General features: G+C 43.6%; 1 pseudogene; it reads left to right on the top strand.

Moving 5' to 3' along the window:
- Positions 1-1,007: 1,007 nt before the first annotated feature.
- Positions 1,008-22,663, top strand: LOC147726324 (N-acetyltaurine hydrolase-like; annotated as a pseudogene).
- The last annotated feature ends 453 nt before the right edge of the window (positions 22,664-23,116 follow it).

The following is a 23,116-nucleotide window of genomic DNA, read 5'->3' as shown; positions in this document are numbered from 1 at the left end:
ATCGGTAAAAATTAACAGATGCGTCCCCCTATTAAACTATTGTCTATTCCATATATGTACTCACCATATAGTGGTTGAGATATTGTATATGTCAGTAGCGCGTAAAGTTTTGTTCAAATCCTCAATTGTGATCAAAGTTTTTGTCCAAATCCACACTTATGATCAATCCTCCAATGTATTATTCCAATCAATTCCTAAAGCGAATTTATAACTGTATCAATAATAATCTCCATAAGTTATTTAGCCCAATATATGTATATGTAATATCTGCCTCACCTTAACTCCAGTATTTGTACACATACGTTTTATTCTTTTTGTATCTTCAAAATCCTCCGTGTTATAAAGGTTCAATGACACGAGTCCGTGTCTGGCAAAAGAAAGGTACAGTAATAAGCCTCTTATTATCCCCAACTGTTAGCTTCAAAGTCATGGCAATATCTCTGCATTGCGTTCGTCTTACTCACCATTAGAACAGTATCGGTATCGGTATCTCGTTTCTTACTCTGGCGTTCTGCGTGGGCGCCATCTTACAGTAGCAATTTATAGTGAAAAGCATGGGCGACATCTTGGAATGTCAAATTTGCCCGTAATTCGGCCTATATTTTCAAATAATACGTGACTCGCTAGAAGTTGTGCATTTTTTCAGAACGATGAAGACAGTGTCCTATTTCCTGTCTATACGCACATCGTCTCTCGTTTTAATAGAGTTCTCATAGCGGCGTTTGATGGAGAATTGGATTTGATGTGGATACAGATTGAACATTAAAAGGATGAAAACTACATTAAGACTCTCTTTCTGATAATATTGAGTGCTCGGAGGACCAAAATTATTGTCTGGACCTAGGTTTGCCTTGGGGACTGTGGTAACCAGCCCCCCACCTCTTCCTGAGCACCTATTTGACAATCTGATCTGTTACATAGACCTTGACAGTAGCTGTGCGCTCCTAATAGCCGTTACCACTCCTTGTTTAGAATTTTGGTGAGAGAGCGGCCGCTGAGGTTTGATAATGAATAGAGACAAAGAGGCTGAAACACTGTTTGGGAACCTGGCTGCGGGTGGGACCATCAAGAAAGCAATTGGCCCCCCAGCCAGTACTAAGAAAGAAGGTTTAAGAGCCAAATTCGTAAAACTAGAATTGTTAAAACGCACTGAGCTGAATAAGTGGTGGGATGCTGCCACCCTAAAACAATATTTGACATTGAATAGGATTCCTCGTGGTTTAAGATCACATATAATACCAACGTATGAGGACTTAGAACCAGATTTATATGATAGGTGGGAAAAAGAACTTAATGATAGTTCACGCAACCTCATACAGATCCTTATTGACAATGCGGAAAGGAAGATAGTGAAATTACTTGTAGAGATCAGTAAAATTGAGGATGAAATAAAAGAGATGAACCTACCTGAACTTACTGTTAAGAACTATTTGGTTCTAGATGAGAAATTGAATGATCTGCAGATGGAGATTAAGAAAAGGAAAGCACATAAACTTAAAAGTGATGAGAAAGATTATAGTACAGGAAGGGCCTATACCTTTGCTAGGAGATTTGACTATCTGGTTAAAAAAGTACCCTCAAATACAAGGAGTGGTGGCACCCCTGTTGTAAGTGATACTGATGCATCTTCAGTGTTATCGAGCAGTGAAAATGGAGATGCACCAGAGATGGTCCCGACTACAGAGAATACTACTTTTTTTGGGGAGGTACAGAGATTAAGGAAAGGGAATCGGGACCTAGAGATGAGAAACAGAGATACACAAGCAAAAAGACAAGGAGAGGCAGTAGGGGGGGTAGGAGATCCAGGCGCAAGAATAAGGAGCCTGAGATCATGGAAGGAATGACAATGAATGATGAATCTATTTCATGTGACATAGAAGTGATCAACTTATCTTCTTGTGAATTATCTGAGAATATGGTTACTGTTTTAAAAAAAGGTTTGGGTTTTTGTCCGGCAACGAATTTAGATTGGTGTATGACCAAAATAGATCTCTTTAAATTTGTTAGAAACCTTAAAATTAAGAAACACTTTGCCAATGTACCTGCAAAAGATAAGCAAACTTCTAATAAAGTTTTGAGTGAAATTACCATACAGGAACTAAAAGATACTCAACTTCTTTTGTCGCTTACTGAAAGGGAAGACGATCCGGTCACAATGCAAACACTCATTGAAGATCTTGAAATATCGAGATTCGAGAGGGAAGGGAGTGGATTAAAAGTAAAATCCAAATGGACCCCACAATTGATTCCAGGGAATACCATCAACACATTCTTTAAAATGGTCTGCGCAGATATAGACAAAATAGTGGATGTATCCAAATGTAGGGATACTAGGGTACCTCGTGATAACCTTACACTTGGTGAAAGAGAAGCTTTACGAGACCTTATGAATAATAAAGCTATTGAGGTTCCGTGACAATTGTAAGTGGTGTTTTCGACTCGCACGAATATGGTCGAGTCTGGTATCTACGAACCGCAAATGACGAGTTTAGTAAGTGTGCGCGGTTTCGCTGTGCTAACTTAAACCGTTCGTTTGTTATGTGGGTTTTTCATCTGTACCCACGGGTTCCATCTTAGATACGGCATCCATTTTGTCTCTTGCCCTCAAGTAGCCAGCGAACGGACGCTGTCCGCTTCGCGACCCTGGGACTCCCAAGATATTTGCGGAAGACACGTGTTCTTTGAAAGTGTCTTTATGACAAGGGGGTTGCTGCTGTAAGGCAGATGGCGCCGCTCGAGGCTCATCTTGCCGCACGGGCTTATTGTCTCAGCCGTGCATCTCATTAGGCGCGTCCCTTTGATGCCTGTATCCCGTGTTTCTCGATACCTCCCCTTTTACACCCTTTCCGATCTCCCCACTGTCTCCGTCTTCCTCTGCACCTGTCTTCGTTCCTATTTTCGATCTGTTTTACTGCTGATTGGAATTCGCTAATGGTGGGAAGATGGTTTTTACAGTTGGGAACCGCCAAATGTTTCCGAACCGCCAAATGTTTCCGCACTTATGTTCCGGACCTCATGTATTTCAAAGTGACCAAGGCGACCCCTCTGGGGGCTAATTGTGGGAACCGGGTTGTAAACTTTTGTTCAATGTTATCCTATGGGTAAAAACTGTATAAAAGGAGCGATCCACAGAACCAATTTGAAGCAGTCTCCCCGAACTACACTCGATGTACTTCCTGTGACTTCTGTGTTCCCTGCAGCAAATAAACCTTGAATCTTTGACGCCGAAGGGAGTGTCCCGTGTCTCTGTGATTTGTACGCCGGAGCAGGTTACCCGCGAAGGTTTCAGGTGTTGTGCCCTGGCACCGCTGGGTCCAAAAGAACCCAGTCCTTCAGTTGGCGCCCAACGTGGGGCTGCATCAGTGGTACCGGTCCAAGCCCGACGATCGTGAGGAACTTCGTGTGAAATCTCCGAGGGAAGGTGCACCCCGCTTCATCGATCCTGTTGTCGAAATAAGTGGCCCGAAGACTTTTCCCGCGAAGATTCCCGCCTCCTGACGGCTGCGACGGACTGCTGCCCTGACTGTAGACCTGTTTTGGCGCCTGGCGTAGACCTTGGTATAGCGAGACGATTGACGGGCCTTCCTGAGGACGCCATCGATCTTTGAGTTAAGTATTTGTGGGTCGCTCCCAGAGTTCTTGGTTGTTGACACTTTAGCGAGTGTCTTTGTTGTTCACGCTGTGTGAGTGTTTTTGTCGGTGACACTTTGCTAGCGTACTTTGTTGTTGTATTATTTGACGACTGCAGCCGCCAAAAACCGAGGGTTTTGTTCTTTGCTGGGACTTGGTAAATCCCGTAACCCTTGAAGTTTGTGAAACTCGGCTAGTGTGCAAGATGCCTGGTCGCAGTACTTTGTTTAGTTGTTTCAGACCTTGTGGTGCGGATTCCCTGCTGGAGGACTCGTGTCCGATACCTCCGGTTGGAACTCCTACTTATGATTTATATAGCAAACATGGGCTAGGCCCGATTGCTTTTAACGATTATTGGATTAAATATACAAAGAAAGACGGCGACCTTCGTTGGCCACCTCACGGTAGCTTCGAGGCGTCGATCTTAGATAATTTGGAAATTAAGTTGTTCGAACGTAAATCTAGGCCGGCCATGTTTGATGCCTTTCGGTTGTGGCGCAAAGAAGCCCGACAGAAAGAAATCAGACAGACTAAACGTAGTCAGCGAGATAATGTTGCTACTATAGTGAAGAAAGCTGAGCAGTTTCAGCGTGATAAGGAGGATAAGGATAAGGAAGTGTTTGAGAGGCTACAACGTATGGCCATAGATAAATGCTATCCTGCTTTGCCTACGGAGTCGGATAAGAAGGAAGAGACAGTTGAGGATCCTTTAATGTCCTATCTTATGAAGTCGCCACCTCCGTACGTACAGGGTACCGCGGCTTCTGTGGTCCCTGCCGTACCTGTTCTTCCACCCATTGTTCCTCCACCAGTTCCTCAACCTGCACCCGCTCTTCCGACTGTTCCTGCTCCTTTGTCTGTTTCTATTCCTACTGCTCCTCCGCTTCCACATACTCCTGCTCCCGCTACTGCTCCTGTGTTGATAACCCCTGTTGTTGCTACTGTCTCTACCCCTCCTCTTGTTAGTCCTGTGTCTTACTCTTCTCCCTCTACTCGTAATCGTAATTCTCCCCTTGCGACAAACTTCTTTCAGTCGCTCGGACCTGTTTTTGGGTCTGCTGGATCTGATGGTCCTCAGAGACGTAGTCAGCTTCCCGGTAACAGAGAACGTGTTGCACTATATAATATGGCGATGGGTTGGATGGTAAACCCTCTTAGAAATCCACCCCGTGTTGTCCTCGAAACGTTTACTCAATTCAACATACCAACTCAGAGATATGTGTTTGACGAAATGTGCAAGTTCCTTCATGATCAGATAGCGGCCAATGCGCCTGACGAGGTGCTGACCGCCCTGTCTGAACTTCGGCTTCAGTTCGCAACTGGACTGATAGTAGACACTAATGTTCGACGGGCTATTGAGCGGTTGCTATCTCTTCGTCCCGCTCCTATTCCTCATGCATTGTTCGTTGAGGATATTGAACAACAAGACGAGTCTGGCCAATATCCTATGCGTGAAGTTCCGCCGGTTTGGATACCAGCTGATCCTAATGCTCAACCTCGTCCGATAGTGGCGCATTTTGAGAGAGTGTGGATACACCTCCCATGGAAACGATCGGAAGTGCTTCAGGTGAAACAATCTTTGCCCGATCCTCGTAAAAATCCTACTGGGTATTATAAGGAATTATCGCAGCTCGTAGATGCTACGGTAATGAATCTTGCCGATATCGACATGTTGTTTGGCAACGTCGTACCGCAACCGGTATGGGCTAAGATTCGTCACCAAGATCACGCAAATGAATTAGGTGGCGATTGGGCTGCCATTACAGCGGCAGATGCTGGACAAGTGGCTGCTACTAAACCCGATCAATTGATTACTGCTCTTCCTCAGCGGATAATAACATTAATGAAAACGCTTATGCCAGCCATGAGAGTCAATTGGGACAAGTTGTCAGCCTGTAAGCAGAAGAAAGATGAGAGTGTATCAGACTTCTTTACGAGGTTTGAGGAAGCATTCATTGATCATAGTGGACAGGATATGGGTACTGAGGGTGGACAGAGGTTGTTTGTGGATAAATTCGTGTCGAACTTGTTGCCCGATCTGAGCAATAAATTAAAGAATTCGGAAAGTGCATGGGCCGTTTCTACCTCAGCTCAGATAATGGCTACGGCACAATATTACGAGAATAGAGAGAAAGAGGAAAATGACCGTGCTGATAAAAAGACGAAAGAGCTAAAAACTAAAGTGTTGTTGCAACAAGCGTATCCGCCGCGTTCTAATCAGAATGCGCCCCAACAGAATAGATCGCAGTCGCAATCAAATCGATCGCAGTCGCGTAATGATTCCTCTTTCCAAAGGTCTTCGTTAGGGTATAATCAATGTGCTTATTGTAGACAGGAAGGACACATTAAATTCAATTGTCCTGCTCTAAATGAACGTGGTAGTGGTAACTCGTCTAAAGGAGGTCGTGATGGTTCACAGCACGCATCACGTGGTAGAGGTCGTGGTGCTCAGAATGATCGCTCTGACAATTCATCAAATTCTAATAACTGTTTCGATCAACGTGGATCATCGCAAGGACGATCTGCGCAGTACAATGTAGACGATTATTACGTCGATCAGGGGACTAACGATAGTAATTACTAGGACAGCCGAAGACAAGGAGAGGGAGTGGTATCAGTTCCGGTTGATCAGAGAGGGCCTTACGTCGCAGTTGCTACATCGGGCGTCGTTGAGCCTTTTCTGTTGGACACTGGTGCAGCGAAAAGTTCTATCATGCATTCGAAACTCCCTGGCGCACCTTTGTCTGGCTTAACAAATGTTTCCGTTGGATTCTCTGGCGCCCCCGTTAGCAATCCAGTTTCACGCCCTTTGCCCCTTCAAATTGGGCCACGTGAGCTCGAAGCTCCGTTGATTTTGACTACTGGTTGTGGTGAGAATCTTTTGGGTTTGGATTTGCTTAAACGTTTGTATGCAACTTTGTATTGTTCTCCTGCAGGTGTAAGGCTTACGTTAGGAGAAAGAGTAGTCTCTCCCATGTATTTGTCCCTCGATAAGCTTCCACCGGAATTGGGTTCTCTTCCTGCGTCTTTGTGGGCGACGGGTCCAAATGATGTGGGCCTACTTGATATCTCCCCTTATGTTGTTCAGTTGAAATCGAATGTGCGATTGCCACGTATTCCCCAGTATCGTATCTCCCTTGATGGTGAACGAGCACTGTTAGCGATCATCTATGACCTGATCGAGAAAGATGTTATTGAGGAGACTCGGGGAAACGTGTGCAATAGCCCTGTACTGCCCATTCTTAAACGTACAGATCCTACGAAACCGCCTGTTTATCGCTTTGTTATCGATTTACGGGAGGTAAATAAAATTGTGGTTCCTCAATTTCCTGTTGTGCCTGACATCACGGCGCTGCTGACTCTGATTCCAGCTACTGCTTCATGGTTTTCGGTGATTGACTTGAAAAATGCATTTTTCAGCATCCCGATTGCCGAAGAGAGCAGGGACCTTTTCGGTTTCTCTCTTGGTGGACGTAGCTTCCGGTTCAAACGCGCTCCTCAGGGCTACTGTGAAAGTCCATCGATTTACAGTCAAGCTTTGAAGGGTCAACTGGATGCGTTTAGGTTGCCGGTTGGTGCGGCCTTGATCCAATACGTCGATGACTTATTGGTGGCTGCTGATACTCAGGACATTTGCAAAATTGCTACGGTGTCGTTGCTGCAACATCTCTGTGAGTTAAATCACAAGGTGTCACCTTCTAAACTCCAATATTGTTGTCAAGAAGTAACCTATCTAGGTCACTTATTGTCAAAGGAGGGAAGGAGATTGACCCCAGAGAGAATTGCAGCGATTGCGCGAATGGCTGTGCCACAAACCCAAAGAGATGTGCGTACCTTTCTAGGTATCACGTCGTACTGCAGGCAGTGGATTCCTAATTTTTCATTGCTAGCGAAACCATTGGTGGCTCTTACGTGCAAGGATGTTTCAACTCCTTTACCATGGACGGAAGAATGTCAGAAAAGTTTTTCTGAACTACGTGATTCATTGTGTTCGGCTCCTGTGTTAGGTACCCCTGACTACGGTAAGCCGTTCACGTTATATGTTCACGAGAGGGAAGGTTGTGCTTTGAGTGTTCTAACGCAACCTTTTGGTGGTAAGCAACGTCCATGTGCATATTTTTCCTCGACCTTAGACCCAGTAGCTAGAGCATTGCCGAGTTGTTTGAGAGCAACTGCGGCAGCTGCGGTCTCCATCCGACAATCAGCCGGATTGGTCATGGATAATATGCTTACGGTGATGGTTCCGCATGCAGTCGATACTCTTCTGAATCGTACGAAAACTCAGCACTTGACGAGTGCGAGGTTGTCTGGGTACGAATTGACGTTACTGGCAAGCCATATTCAGATAAAACGTTGTAATGTCCTAAACCCGGCAACGTTGTTACCACTTAGCACAGAGTCAGATGAAGTAGCAGAACATGACTGTTACTTGCGGACAGAAGAGGAAACAAAAGGTCGAGTGGACCTTAAAAACACCCCATTGGAAGATCCGGATGGCATTCTGTATGTGGATGGGTCATGTTTTAAGTTGCCGAATGGCGATGTGACTACTGCCTATGCTGTTGTAACATTGAATACTGTTGTCGAGACTGCAAGATTGAATCAGAATTCTGCCCAAGCTGCAGAGCTGATCGCTCTTACTAGAGCATGCGTGTTAGCAAAAGGGAAACGTGTGAATGTGTACACCGATAGCCAGTACGCTTTCGGTGTAGCGCATAGTTTTGGACGATTGTGGCGAGAGCGTGGTTTCTTGACGTCGCATGGTACGAAGATACAGCATGGCCAGCTTGTGAACGATCTTTTGGATGCATTGACCTTGCCTAAGCAAGTTGCAATTGTTAAGTGTAGTGCGCATCGTAAAGTGACGGATGATGTTGGTCGTGGTAATGCGTTTGCAGATGAGATTGCTAAGGAGACTGCCCGGAACCTTAGCACTCGAATGTATGTGACGAGTTCGGTTAGGTGGCCTGCAGAATCAAGTATGTGTAAAGATACTGTTGAGAGCGTGAGAACAATTCAGAATGAGGCCACCGACACTGAAAAGATGAAGTGGAAAGAGAGTACGGGAAAGTTGGATGCGAATGGTTGCTGGATTGATTTGTCGGATCAGAAAAGATGGATGTTGCCTGATGCGTATGTGCTGGCCGTTGTGACAATGGCACATGGGTTAGCACATATTAGCGCGAAAGGTATTTGCAAGTTGTTGGCTGCTGTATGGAAGAATGATGGAATTACGAAATGTGCTGAACGTCTGGTGAAGAATTGTATGGTGTGTATAATGTACAATCCTGGCAAAGGAACCTCAACTCCCCCTGGCAGTTTTGCTCCTCCTTCGTATCCCTTTGAGGTGATTCAATTGGACTTCATCCATATGGAGCGATGCAATAACCTGAAGTACGCTTTGGTTGTGGTTTGCGCATTCTCCCGATGGATCGAGGCTTATCCTCTCAAAGACAATACTGCTTTGTCTACTGCGAAAATCCTACTGAAGGAATACTTTCCTCGGTATGGAATGCCTAGAGTCGTGTGGTCAGATAACGGAAGTGAGTTTGTTGGAAGTGTGATGAAGAGTGTGTGTAAGGGCCTTGGAATTAATCAAAAATTCCATAGCGCCAATCATCCCCAGTCAGCTGGATTGGTTGAGGGGTACAATGGCACCCTTAAACTAAAGCTAGCGAAGATTCAGGCTACGACTGGACTTTCGTGGCCTGATGCTTTGCCTCTAGCATTACTGTCAACTAGGGCGACTGTACACTCCCGAATAGGGCTTAGTCCCTATGAGATAGTGTTCGGCCGTCCTGCGAATGTGTGGGGGGTTCCTAGGCCAGGAATATTCTCTGATCTTGAGTATCCGATGTTGATTGATTACTTACATGACTTGACTGCTAAACTGAGGTTAATTCACCAACAGGTTTACGACGCCTTGCCAACGCAGACGGAGGGTCCAGGCCACCAGCTCCAGCCCGGGGACTGGGTGGTTACTCGCAACTTTTCACGCAAGAACAATCTGGACCCCCGATTTACTGGACCTTACCAGGTACTCCTGGCCACGAGGACTGCCGTTCGTCTTGAGGGGCGGAAAAATTGGGTACATGCTACCCATTGTAAGCGAGTCCCTATTCCTTTGCCGGCAGACCCGTGGGTAAGGAAAGGCATTGCGTCAACAGAAACAGAAACATTGCCAGCGTTTGTGCCTTTTAGCGACGCACAGCTTGTTGGAGAACACTCAGCGCAGCAGAAAGCCACTGTTGAACACTTGTCAGCAAAAGACTCAAGACCAAATCAACCAACTGATCAGCAGGACGCTGTCTCTTCAACGGATCCTTTGTTCGACGAGCAGACACGTCCCGGGAAACATCGATATTCTTTGCGATCTCGCATTAAGGACAAATAAAATTTTCTTGCTTTGCTGAAACTGACAACTGCATTATCCCCGATTTCCCGTGATCAGTTTTGAACATCCGTATCATTGAAATTTTTTGTACATATATCAAGCTTCTTCCTTGTATCTTTTTCCTTCCACAGCTGAGAGACATTGTGCTTATATATATACATTGTGTATTGAAGGCCGTAGGGCCGCGCGCGTACTTCCTTCTGGACAGTAGGTCTTGACGCTAGGTTAAAGGCCGTCGGTTCCTAGGAACTCCTGGGGATTGACTATTGCTGCACAGAACGAAGTGCGTCAAGAAACGTTGCGGACGGTCATAGGGAATGGCATTCTCGAAGCTGAATGATTTGGAGGGAGCTCAAGTCTATAGATTCAAGCTGCAGCAACTCAGTCGTTCCAAATGTTTTGTATTCCAACTGTTTGTATTGTTTTTAACTGCTTCTGCATTATTGACGGGTGGGGTGTATTACACTATGTCTTACTTCTTGCCTGCTACACCTACTCCTACTTCTTACCCTAATCTTACTTCTACTGTTTCTCCTCATTCTTTTCACATTTTACCGGAACACGAGCAGGCTAGACGTGTAGAATTCCGCAACAATTCCTTTATTCAGCTCCTCCATCAGCATCAGTTAGTGGTTAACACTACTAATTGTTGGGTGTGTGGGTTGATGCCACATACTACGGGTAAGGGAATTCCATATCTGGTGTTACCGTATAGTTCCCAAGGGTCAGCTCGAGCATTTCAAACAATGTTTCGAAGCACACTGGGTTTCCACCCCATTCAAGAACAACGTTCCCCCTATTCTGGTCCTACCTCGTATCAGAAATCTTTATCGATGGCAATAGAGGATATGGAAGATGAGATCCATGACCCTTTTCTTATCCCTGAAGAAGAGGTACAAGCCTATAGGGTCCTGAGTAGAGGGGAATATAGTATGTTCACTAGTGAAAAGCAGCTTAAAAGCTCGCCTCCAATATGGGTCGTACCCCACACTGGTAATCTTTGTCTTATAGGTCGTGGTTCGCAAGCCCTACTTGGAGAAAGTGCTTGCACTGAAAGTTACATTCTGCCAATGCTCTCGTCCCCTGTGTTTCTGGCTGCCAAGGGTACCTACTTTATCTGTTATGATCGTGCATACACATGGTTGCCCGCAGACTTCATGGGCTCATGTTTCATTGCAAATTTGTTGCCTCCGACGTTCACTGTAGATGCCGATTATCATAAGACTAGAGTTGTACGAGGCGTAGTTAGCGAAGAAGACACTGCCGGTCAAGAGGCAGGAGACTTTTTCAAGGGTTTCCTCCCGTTTTGGGGACCTATGGTTAATAGTAGGAACCTGAGACAGTTGACTCGAGTGGTAGAATCGACAGCTAATATTACTGCCAGTGCCCTTGGTAATATCACCACAGAACTTCAGGCGGAGAGACTTATGACGTTACAAAACCGAATGGTTTTAGATGTCATCTTAGCAGATCGCGGTGGGGTATGTAAGGTGATCCATTCGAGCTGCTGCATTTTCATTCCAGATAATGCTCCTACTGTCTATCAAGCCATCTCGAAGTTGCATAAGATCTCCGAATCCATACACGTGGATGTAGGGGATTGGACGCTACTTGGATGGTTTTGGGGCCTGATGTCGACTTGGGGTTGGAAGATTCTGATGATCATCGGGGTTGTGGTAGTGTTCTTGTTCACGTGTTGCCTTTGCGTGCAGTGTGGTCCTGCCTTATGTGGCCTCTGTGCTACAACGTGTATGAGACAACCATCTGTTACCAAGGGGACTCGGTTGGACAGAGTTATGCTACAACAACATCTCGATGGTCTGATGAATATCGAGTATGATTCCGACTAGTGCTTGCCTACATGAGGGCAAAAGGAGCGTCTGAGGTTCCGTGACAATTGTAAGTGGTGTTTTCGACTCGCACGAATATGGTCGAGTCTGGTATCTACGAACCGCAAATGACGAGTTTAGTAAGTGTGCGCGGTTTCGCTGTGCTAACTTAAACCGTTCGTTTGTTATGTGGGTTTTTCATCTGTACCCACGGGTTCCATCTTAGATACGGCATCCATTTTGTCTCTTGCCCTCAAGTAGCCAGCGAACGGACGCTGTCCGCTTCGCGACCCTGGGACTCCCAAGATATTTGCGGAAGACACGTGTTCTTTGAAAGTGTCTTTATGACAAGGGGGTTGCTGCTGTAAGGCAGATGGCGCCGCTCGAGGCTCATCTTGCCGCACGGGCTTATTGTCTCAGCCGTGCATCTCATTAGGCGCGTCCCTTTGATGCCTGTATCCCGTGTTTCTCGATACCTCCCCTTTTACACCCTTTCCGATCTCCCCACTGTCTCCGTCTTCCTCTGCACCTGTCTTCGTTCCTATTTTCGATCTGTTTTACTGCTGATTGGAATTCGCTAATGGTGGGAAGATGGTTTTTACAGTTGGGAACCGCCAAATGTTTCCGAACCGCCAAATGTTTCCGCACTTATGTTCCGGACCTCATGTATTTCAAAGTGACCAAGGCGACCCCTCTGGGGGCTAATTGTGGGAACCGGGTTGTAAACTTTTGTTCAATGTTATCCTATGGGTAAAAACTGTATAAAAGGAGCGATCCACAGAACCAATTTGAAGCAGTCTCCCCGAACTACACTCGATGTACTTCCTGTGACTTCTGTGTTCCCTGCAGCAAATAAACCTTGAATCTTTGACGCCGAAGGGAGTGTCCCGTGTCTCTGTGATTTGTACGCCGGAGCAGGTTACCCGCGAAGGTTTCAGGTGTTGTGCCCTGGCACCGCTGGGTCCAAAAGAACCCAGTCCTTCACTATAACGATACGAAATGCAGACAAGGGTGGTAATATTAAACACTATTGACTATAATGATGAGGTCCACTCTCAACTCAATAATGTTTTGTTCTATGAGAAGTTGACTATCAACCCCATTCCAGACATCACTGCTAAAATTAACAATGAAATTAAACTATGGTATGACCAAACACTACTAGACCATGATGAATACCTTTACCTTCAGCTTAACACACCAAGATCACCGTGTTTATACACTCTCCCCAAAGTCCACAAATGCCGAGACAAGCTGCCAGGACGGCCTATTGTCTCAGGCATTGGTGGCCCGACGGAGAGATTGTCTGAATTTGTCGACTGTTTTTTGAGACAATATGTCTATAACTTACCATCTTTCATAGAAGATACTAAGCACATATTGAATTTACTTGAAGATATCACTTGGGGAGATGGTATGCTATTAGTAACACTGGATGTGGTATCCCTTTATACCATCATTGACCACGATTTGGGCATACGTGCCTTGGACCACTTTCTCAGTGTAAGACCAGCTGAAATGTTTGATCACACCCAAATGCTACTACATATGACCAAGTTGGTATTGGAAAATAATGTGTTTCTGTTTGACGGCCACTGGTATAGACAACGACTTGGGACTGCGATGGGTTCCAGATTTGCTCCGTCTTTTGCCAACCTGTTCATGGGTTGGTTTGAGGCGGAGCGAATCTGGGGCCCTGAGGGAACTGAAAGGACACCATATATACATTACTGGGGTCGTTTTATTGACGATTGTTTGATGATATGGACGGGGACGGTAGAGAAACTTAAAGGTTTCTTTGACTACCTGAATGATAACACGTATAATCTGAGATTCACGACCACTTATGATAAGCAGAAAATCACTTTCTTGGATGTAGAGTTACATGTGGAGGGAACAAAGATCCATAGTCGAATGTACCGTAAACCGACAAGTTGTAACTCGATCTTACATGCTGAGAGCTGTCATCCCAACTATCAAAAAAGAGCTATACCATATGGTGAATTAATTAGAGCTCGACGAAACTGCTCAACGGATAAAGAGTTTGAACATAATATAACAGATATGACATTCAGATTCCTTAATCGAGGATATAGACAGAATGTGATTTCTAAAGCTGTATCGAGAGTGAAGAAGGTGAGAAGGGAAACTACATTAATAAGAGACAGTAAGGATGACAGGACAACTGACCAGAAAGTACGAGTAATAACTAACTATGGAACTGACTGCTCCAAGTTATTTTCTATTCTAAACAGACATTGGCACCTGCTTTGTGTTGACGATGATCTAAAACCATACATTCATGACAGACCTAGTGTGACATTCAGGAGAGGAACAACTCTTAAGAACATGCTAAGTCCCAGTTATCCAACTAAACAGAACAAAACTGACTGGTTGAACAGTTTTAAGGGATTCTACAAATGCGGTAGATGTATATCTTGTAGATGGGCAATAAAAAAGGTACTAACTTTTGAGTACAATAGTTCTGGTAAATACACTATTGGCATGTTCATTAATTGCGATACGACATACGTGATTTATGTGATTACTTGTACATGTGGTAAAATCTACGTAGGGAGTACCAAGAGAAGGCTCAGAGACAGAATTGCTGAACACTATAGAGCATTGAAGAATGGTGACACAAGGTATCCGATTGCATCGCATTTAATCCAGAATTTTGAGACTAAGGATCAACATAATTTTTCCTACCATGGAATTGACCATATAAAACCTGACCCACGAGGAGGTAACAGAGTATTGGCACTTAGAAAACGAGAAGTACTCTGGTTGATTAGACTGAGGGCGGTTGAATGTGGACTCAATGTAGACCATGAGTATGAGTTTTATCTTGGTAACTAAAGGGAGAATTGTGGAATATAAGAGATGAAAACTGCAATTAACAATGTTGGTGTCTATATCTCTGTTTTATGTTTAGTATGTACTACTTTCTCTCTTTGCATGCTCTATTGAAAAAGAAAGTGATTGAAAAGAAAAAAGAAAAAAGTATTTTGACTGAGAATAATACTGTTGAACCCACTGCCTCTACGTTTTGCCTTATGCTTAAAATGAGTAGACATGCTAGGCAATGTTTAAATTTTGATAAAATAAAGGGAAAAGATTGTGGTTTACCTGAGGACCACAGTGGTTCACAGGACTAAGGAAAAAATATGAAGTTAAGAATCATCTGGCCATAAAGGGTGAGATTTATTTACGTGATTTTATTTAGCCCAAAACTACATGTCTAAGAGTATATATAGTTCATACAAGTTGGCGCTTATTGTGGCAGATCTAATTTCAAGGCACTTATACTAAATGCCTTGCTAGAAAGCTTATAATATGTGTAAGACTCAAAACCCATAATACTTTTTGGTAATATCTAAGCCATAGCGAGTATGGGATTATGTTAATATATATCCAGGTAAACGGAGACATTACAAGATGTCTGCTGTGTACCTCGTTTTAATTTGCTGTTAAAAGATGGCGCCCGCGCGGAAACGCCGCTATGAGAACTCTATTAAAACGAGAGACGATGTGCGTATAGACAGGAAATAGGACACTGTCTTCATCGTTCTGAAAAAATGCACAACTTCTAGCGAGTCACGTATTATTTGAAAATATAGGCCGAATTACGGGCAAATTTGACATTCCAAGATGTCGCCCATGCTTTTCACTATAAATTGCTACTGTAAGATGGCGCCCACGCAGAACGCCAGAGTAAGAAACGAGATACCGATACCGATACTGTTCTAATGGTGAGTAAGACAAACGCAATGCAGAGATATTGCCATGACTTTGAAGCTAACAGTTGGGGATAATAAGAGGCTTATTACTGTACCTTTCTTTTGCCAGACACGGACTCGTGTCATTGAACCTTTATAACACGGAGGATTTTGAAGATACAAAAAGAATAAAACGTATGTGTACAAATACTGGAGTTAAGGTGAGGCAGATATTACATATACATATATTGGGCTAAATAACTTATGGAGATTATTATTGATACAGTTATAAATTCGCTTTAGGAATTGATTGGAATAATACATTGGAGGATTGATCATAAGTGTGGATTTGGACAAAAACTTTGATCACAATTGAGGATTTGAACAAAACTTTACGCGCTACTGACATATACAATATCTCAACCACTATATGGTGAGTACATATATGGAATAGACAATAGTTTAATAGGGGGACGCATCTGTTAATTTTTACCGATCTAGTACTGTCAATAAGACTGCACGTGTAATAATCTCCATTACAGATTATGATCGTGTAGAGAAGGGAATTGACCCCAACTTCTACGAAACTCGTTTGATGGTCCGTGGGTAGACAATTACCATTAGTTAGGTGAGTTATTTACATATGACCTGTTAACTATTGGTGTTTTCGGTAACCACAGCCTTTAACCTATTACACTGTATACATGACCAGTATATAACTTGATGGTTTTAAACACTTTTTGTTCTATGTTAACATTGAATTGATATTTTTGGTAATTATAGTCCTTCTGGTGAGAATAATATGTGTAAACAATGAATGTATACTGGACCTGAACTTAGGTTAGAATGGGACTAGTTTTGTATGATATATATCAATATGCAAGCAATGTATGAATTGCTTTGGCTTATATTGTTTTATGATTTTTGGAAGAATGAGACTGATTGTGATCCTTTGGGTTGCAGCCCTGAGGAAGTCAAATTGTCCTACACGGACTTGACGAAACGCGCGTTGGCTGCAAGCAATCGTTTGATGGAGAATTGGATTTGATGTGGATACAGATTGAACATTAAAAGGATGAAAACTACATTAAGACTCTCTTTCTGATAATATTGAGTGCTCGGAGGACCAAAATTATTGTCTGGACCTAGGTTTGCCTTGGGGACTGTGGTAACCAGCCCCCCACCTCTTCCTGAGCACCTATTTGACAATCTGATCTGTTACATAGACCTTGACAGTAGCTGTGCGCTCCTAATAGCCGTTACCACTCCTTGTTTACACTCAAAATATATATTTGTTTATTTTGTTACTTTTCTCTCTCGCTCCTTGATTCTGGCTGTGACTAGTGCCAAGACACACCTCGGAGTAGCTGTGTGCTATACAAGTCAATTACCATAACATAACATAACACAATGTCATACCGCGTGTACTTTCTCAAGTAAAACTGTGCATTTTTTGGAATACACAAACGTTGACTGGTGCAAGACTGATTCTGAGTATCCCTCAGGATATGTTGTTCTATAGTCCTGCTCTCGCACTGCACCATGTGCATCCCTAACCTTACAGGGTAACAAATGTGCGTGTAACCTCCAAACATGACAACCCTGACTCCCCAAGGAAATCGTAGTAACAGATCTAGAATCCTTTCGTTCAGAGTAGACACTTATGCATACCCAAAGAGATACACAAGAAATACACAACATCACTATTACTTTTTCAGTTGATCCATTGAATGCATCTTACTCTTTGTCTGCCTCCTCACTAGAGACACCCATATGTCCCAAAGCACTGACCCAGCCAAACTCCAGTGACACAACAGGCAGTATGCAAGGAGATCCTAAACCCAATTGGTCCTTGAACTATGTTAACGAGCTTAGAAGGGAGCGACTGCAGCAGAGGAAGCATTGCTTTCATACAGATAGTAAGGTAGCTCCCTATCAAACGAGACGTGCCTGACTGCCCCATAGGTTGTCTTTTTCGAGTTGCTCTCTATACAGCGACTGCTGGATGCAGCAAACGGTCTCAGATTGTTGCGAATAGTGCCAGTTGTCCATTAAAACTCTATATAAGCCCCTCATGATCTAAAATGTGTTTGATTTTCTTAAACCAGTTGTCCCTGGTGGGCAGGAATGTTGGACACCGCTAGGATCTTGCACACCACCACCTTCAATGCCCACCCCTTCCTCTCCGTTCAATGGAACTTCAAGTCAATCATTGGAGAGAATGGAAACCATTTTGAAAAGGTTATTTTTAAGCCTCCCAAAGTCTTTCTATTGTGCTTCAAGGTTTTAAGCTGCTACAGATACATAGTTACAGGTTTTGAAATTGCATTAGATTAGCTGATGTAATTGAAATAGGAAAACAGCGTATCAGCTAGTAAAATATGTCAGAAAAACAATCGGTTGAATATTGTGTTTTCGGATTGTGGCTTTCCACACTGCATCATACAGATTTTTACTAAATCGTGCTGTCATACTGTGTATAGCACTGAAGCACAGTAAATTGAATGTGTATAATGTAATTTACAATTTCAGACTGACTCGTGTAAAAATGTATTTCTTTCATTCTGCAACAATATACTTGGTCAAATGCAATTTGCAGTTATTGCATTTTCATACAGTAGTCTTCAGCAAACTCAATACAGTACATGCTAAGTTGATATAGAACGAAGTAATACAATGAAAGAAAACAAAAGTCCACTTTTAAAGAAGGACTATAGTTTCAATCAAAAGCAAACAAACTAAACTTTATCGGCTACTGGTTCTACATTTGAAACATTGTGTTATGAACTGCAAGCTGTGGCTTTCATGTTTCAATTCTCTGAAGACTCTGTAATTTTCACACATATCATTGATATTAACACATTTATTTTTAGTCATTATACTTGACAGTGTGTCGTGCAGCTACTTCAGATTTCACCATTTCTATTTCTAGTGTGACTTAGAATTGATTGACAGCACTAGGTGACATCATCACAATTGCTCGCTGTGAACTGTGGGTTTTAGAAACCTTCTCAACTGCCAAAAAAGTGAGCATCACATTGACCTGGCATGGCTTGTGATAACAAAGACCCAGCCTTGGTCAACCCAAACAAAAGAATAACTAGCGATGTGTAAATTGGCATACTTCTTTTTTTCACAAAATTTTATAATATTGCGAAATATCAGAGAATTACGTTTTTTGATTGTAAACTCAGTCATTCAGTATCTTATGTCTTTTTTCACACAAGAAATGTCCTTGGGTGAAACAAGTCACACGACATATCAAAAGGAACGTGGTTCAAGCACAAAATGTTTCCAGGTGAAACTTTTTCTGTGTGAACCAGTCTTCATACAAGTGAAATACTAGATTTCGAGAAATTTCACATAACTTCAAATTTGGGAAGTTTACACATTTTGCTGGGGAAATCGAAATTTTGCCAGGGCCTAATTAAAACATATGCATACCATATCCACTCATCAACAAAAATAAAGCAATACATCATAGAATGAAATCTTGCATCCTGAATTACCATTTAAATCACATTCTCAATAAACAAATTGCACAGACAGACTAATGGAATTATTTAAATCATGTTCAATGCAGGTTAAACAGGGCGACCCACTCACAAACACCCACAAAGCGATTTACACTGAAAATTACAAACTCAACAATGACCCATATTTTCATGCTAGGGCTCACTTTTTGCTATCGATATGTGGCAAGAAACAAATCTGTAAATACTCGATAGCTGACAACTAACAAGGACACAGTTAACACGTGACAGAACTACAGAAAAGGCTTTGAAAAGTGTAACTACAAGCAGGGGCGGCTCCTCCGTGAGAGAGGAAGAGCCCCGCCAACTAAAATGCCCCAAAAAGCACCAAAGATGAAAAAAATGGTATTAACATGTATTTATTAAAATTATTTCCCTCCACCAGTCCCGAATGGAGGGTCAGGATGGGCAGGGCTTGCTGAGTGATGCAGGAGGGAGAAGGGTAGGCTTCCTGGGCAATTTTCAAAGTACGCATGTCCCTTTGGCCATCGTCTTGAGACAGCCAGACAGACATGCGCACTTTGAAAGCTCTAACCCAGTAAAAGCAAGTGCAGGCCTCCAGTACCCACAGGAGCGCCAAACAGGCTCCTCCCTCCAATCCTGAGACTTCTGTCATGCTGGTTAACGCAGTGAGAAAAAAATACAGGATTGCTAAGGCAGTTGGCTCTGGCCTGTGCTGAAAATCGGACTGCAGCAGCAGGAAGAGAACCTGCAGCGAAGAGGAGGACGTGTTAAAGGTAAGCAGATTTGTATTTAATAATTTCCCACCACCCATTTGCCCCCACCACTCCTCATACATGCAGTTTGAGACAGGGCCGGACTGGGAACCACAACAGGCCCCGGCAAAGTGCTCGGCTGGCCCCCCTCCCAACTGGGGGGGGGGGGGTTTGGGGGTGCCGCCGAGCTCTTTTCCGGGGCCGGTTTTCGGCCGATTTTATTACAGGGCCGATTTTGTTACAGGGCCGATTTTGCAAAGATGCTGCAAAAACGGCCCTATAACAAAAACGGCCCCCACCCGTGCGGCGCACCGGGGGATTGCCCGGTGCCCGCTATGGCCAGTCCGGCCCTGGTTTGAGACACCAGAACAAGGACAGCAGCCACAAGATTAAGATTCCAATAACCAGAATGTTATGTGATATGGAATGTCTAGAGAGATACAGGCTAAGATAGCCTCAAGCCCTGAATACACACTGTGAACCTCCACATCACATTGAATATGAAAATGTTGCATGCAAACAGGCATATGGCTGTTATGCTCGTTACCAAATAATGTCATTGGCTACTTTTCGAGAGTTACAGGAGACTCACTACAAACCTCACAACTACCCGTTTTCATGGCACTCTAGTAAGACATAGATGCTGAAAACCCATGTGACACTTAATATAAAAACATGTGGCACTTAATATAATCTTTGCAGGCGCTCTCCAGAGAATGACACGAGACCTGAGTGACTGAAGGCCACATTGAGGTGTATGAGAAGTGGCGCATTGCTGCATGAAAGCAGCGATGCGCTACTTCTCAGTGCGCCCTAGTTGCGACACTAATGATGCACCATATTTACAGTATGACGCATCTCGTCGCAAGGAATGACAGATATGTCAGTATAACTGACGTATCTGTCAGAGCAAAAAGTGGCACATTGCTGGGGTTGTATTGGAAGCCTGACGCAACTCAAGCAATGTTCCTTTCACATGGGGCAAGCCCCATGTGAAAGGATCAGCATCACCCTTATGCCTGTCATGAGGCAGGCATAAGGTTTTGACACATTGGCGGCATAGAAGTGTCGTAGTGAAATCTTATAGATTTCATGCAACACTTGTACGAGGCTTTTTTATGACAGAACGCCCACCCTGCCTACATTATACATGACGCAGGGTTTACAAAGTGACCCATCTACCTAGATGCGTCACCGTGTAACTAGGTCGCAACATGGCGCATGTTTTACGCCACCGCAGGGTCACGAAAAGTGACGCAACGGCGGCGCAAAACAGGTGCAAGGGCTCATAAATAAGCCCCTTAGAGTTTAGTGGACATGTCACTCCACCACAAAAGTGACAGATATGGGAGCATCCTTTACGATGCAGTGTTTACACCGCGCATACTTTACTACGCAGCTATTACAACGCAAGTCATTACTACGACTTGCGCTGGAGGGCGCTCGTGTTAAAGGAATAGTTTGATTTTCTATTTCAACACCTTCCCTACTGTTATGTGGGCTGGAGTTGGAATAGAAAATTAAACTAATCCACAATCCAGCACCCTCCAATGTAAGTCGTGGTAACGACTTGCGTTGTGATGGATGCTGGATGCAGCGCGGTGTAAAAACCACGTTGTCATGACATACACCTGACAGATATCCTGTCTGCTACTTACAAGTGCCAGATGATATAATGCCATTGTAATTGGGCGGATAGAATTACTGTCATGTTTGTAACAGAGTAACTCGTCCACCAAACTCCAGGCCCTTAACAACATCAGAAGCTGCTTCATAGTCATGGGGGCCATTGACTATATGCAACTTGCCAACCTTCCATTGTATACTCAAGCTGCACAGGATAAACCTGCGTGATCATGTGGCTGGCATGTAATGCTCATTTTCAATTGAATCACACACCAAATGCTTTACTGAGCTGTGGCATGACACTGACATCCGCTAACGATTTTATACATATGGTAAGGTACTAATAAAGGAATTGAATCTGAATAAATGAGTCATACTCAAATGCACATGCTTGCCCACACATACCTACCTACACACAGCAACAAAGAGAAAATTGAACTGATTAAGAGACTGAAACCATGAAGTAAAATCTGACATATTACAAGGCTGTTGAGGGGGAGTTATTGTAGAAAATACTACAAGTGGTCTCGGCAAGGGTGTGAGGACTTCTTCTTGCAGAAGAGTCTGGAGTGCGCATGTGTTACGGGGCTGATCTCTATGTGGTGCAACCCACACTGCAGAGACACTTGGTATGCTGGTGGAGCAGCTTCAGAGGTGCTACTAATTAAAGTTATTCATGGTGCTTATTGAACTGATATAAAATATGGAGTTATTGGAGAAATTGGTTGCTCTTGGAGAAACACAGAGAGCGAAAGACTCTTAATGCACCTACACATGCTCTGTTCCAACTTGGCCAGGTGATGGTTTATCTCCAAGAAGCTGGAGCTGATATCTTTGAAACAGTCATGTCTCATTTTAACAGAACAATATCTAATGAGCAGGAACAACTTGAATTTGCTAAATTGGATTATTACTTGGAGCATGATCTCTTTCGTATGGAACTACTTACGTACCAATTTAACTCAAAAGTGGTTATGACACTGAAGTAATCAACAGACTTCAGCATGTGGAATTTGAAGGCTATTAAGACAAGTTTGTTATTGTGCACAACATCCACACTAAGAATCATCTGAAGAAATATGGAGGGCATAGGTATGCTCATATCCTCACAAATATATCTAAAATGTTAATCCGAGACATATCCCACTCTGCAAATGATGAGGTACTGGTAGGGAATCTAAAAAAGGGCAAACATTTAAATAAAGGTGCTTCATAACCTATAGATATAGCTTTTACATGATGGATGTTTGTCAACACATATAGCCATGCCTTCCATCCAGCATCTTCCGCTTCTCTTGTTCCAACGCTGTCATCAGGCCTTTTATCAGTAAAACCACTTTTGGAGGCCAGATTATCTTTCATCTTTTGGCTAAACTGTGTTACTCTCTGCCCTGGACCTTACACCCTCCTGTAACCATTCTGGTTTCCACCAGAATCTCAAAACCTGACTTTTTTAATCTTCTTCCTTCACTAGTCAGCAGCATTCTCACTTCCCCTAGGCACCAGGACACCTTGGAGGTAATGACGCTGTTAGACTTGGCATCCTTGGCATGGTTTCCTCTTAACTTTTTGCCTTCAGAGCTCCTGTTTTTGCTGACTTTGTTTTAGCTGGCCTCATGATTCTTCATACTTTCCACTGCTAGCCAGGGCTAAAGTGCTTGTGCTCTCT

This window comes from Lissotriton vulgaris, chromosome 3_1 (genome assembly GCF_964263255.1).
Source record: "Lissotriton vulgaris chromosome 3_1, aLisVul1.2, whole genome shotgun sequence".
Lineage (NCBI taxonomy): Eukaryota > Metazoa > Chordata > Amphibia > Caudata > Salamandridae > Lissotriton > Lissotriton vulgaris.
This window is presented reverse-complemented; position numbering and strand designations above follow the sequence as displayed.